We start from the raw sequence: 1,610 nt of genomic DNA, 5'->3' as shown, positions 1-1,610 counted from the left end.
GAAGATTGAGTATGATTCACATTTTTCTGTTTAAAATAATTAAGATATAGTTTTTCTATCTTTATGTTATTGTTTCTTCAGTTCAGCAACAAATAATTCTTTTATATGCTTCCTTATTTACCTTTGTCACACGTTTTAATTAGAAAAAAGATACTAATGTTAAAATAGTTTGTTTACCGTGAAAGGTCAAACCCAAAATAGGGTTGCAAATGATTTTATTAATGTAAAATCAACATCAATCATTTTATATCAAAACATTTACAATCCCATTTTGTTTCCGACCTTTTACACATTGTAATAAGAGAAAGGAATGAAATCCACGGTTTCTTTAGCTTTGGGTTCATCTAATAAGTCAAGTTTTTAAATTTTAAATGCAAGTATTTCAAATTAATCACATCTCTAACTATTACCCATTTGGCATAAAATTCAGCAAACCGTCATCTATTTTAAAACCGAATCAGGAAATCAGGATGACCTAAATCAGCTATACCCTAATAATCTTCGAGAGGTGCATAATTTCTTTTTTCTTTTTAATGTTATACACCTCTTGAAGGTTGAAGGCCTAGTACTTCGCACTTTTTCCCTTATTATATGAAGAAGTTCACTCAATAATATTATGACGGATATTTTTATGAAACAAAATATATGAGTAAATTTCATTCCACACTTAATAAATTATATCGACTTCTGTAATTTTGTTGCAAGCATCATGCTACTTTACTGCAATGGCGGGGTACGTTCCTTTTTCCCTTTGGTGATAGTTTTCTTGACTTGGTAACGTCGCACACGTATTATCCATCAAAGAGCACGAGACAGAGAACTAGCTCTGTCACTCTGTAAACTATGAAATATAATTCCATTATTTGGGTAGATAGTGGGTCAATAAAAACTCATTATAAATCAATAAATACGTGAATATAATTATCATTAGTTTAATGTCCTATGTGCGGATGGTAGTAAACTAAGACAATAGTAGATTAAAAAGCAAATATTGAAAAACTAAATACTTTTTACGAATGATCCTATTTTCAATAAGGTCAAAGTACTTTACATTTTAATGACATGATCATACATTAATTACATTTTCCATAGTAGGTAGGTACACATTAAGAAAGCATTATTGTTGTGTATCTGCTTAAATCCAGATAATAATAAAAAACAAAATGAAATGAGGACTACAGTATAATATCGATATATCTCAGCAGTTTTAACCATAACATGGTGATACAAATTTCATGGAAAACCCTACCATTATTCGTACCATTCTGTATATGACCAAACCAAAATTTAAATAAATAATAATTGCAAGCAGACTGTCTTTACGAAAGAAACAGGCTACATGCTACATTAAATATTAGTTTAGTAATTTGCGAAAAAATTAATTATGAATTTGATACTTTTTTACTGGAGTCTTGTTTTGATTTTAATTTTATTTAAAAAAGCTACTACTCATTTGGTACTACTAGCGGCATCTTTGCTGAAAATTCAAGAACATCCTAGTTATAATATATATATAAAATATTGAAAATTACTCATAGGCAACCCAATGTACAGCTCTTTTAAAAAAAATCTCATACTGTAATGAGTATTTAAAACAGAAAACAGATTAC

This window comes from Agrilus planipennis, unplaced genomic scaffold, assembly GCF_000699045.2.
Source record: "Agrilus planipennis isolate EAB-ADULT unplaced genomic scaffold, Apla_2.0 scaffold23, whole genome shotgun sequence".
Taxonomy (NCBI): domain Eukaryota; kingdom Metazoa; phylum Arthropoda; class Insecta; order Coleoptera; family Buprestidae; genus Agrilus; species Agrilus planipennis.
The sequence above is the reverse complement of the archived record's forward strand: the minus strand, read 5'-3'. Positions refer to the sequence as shown.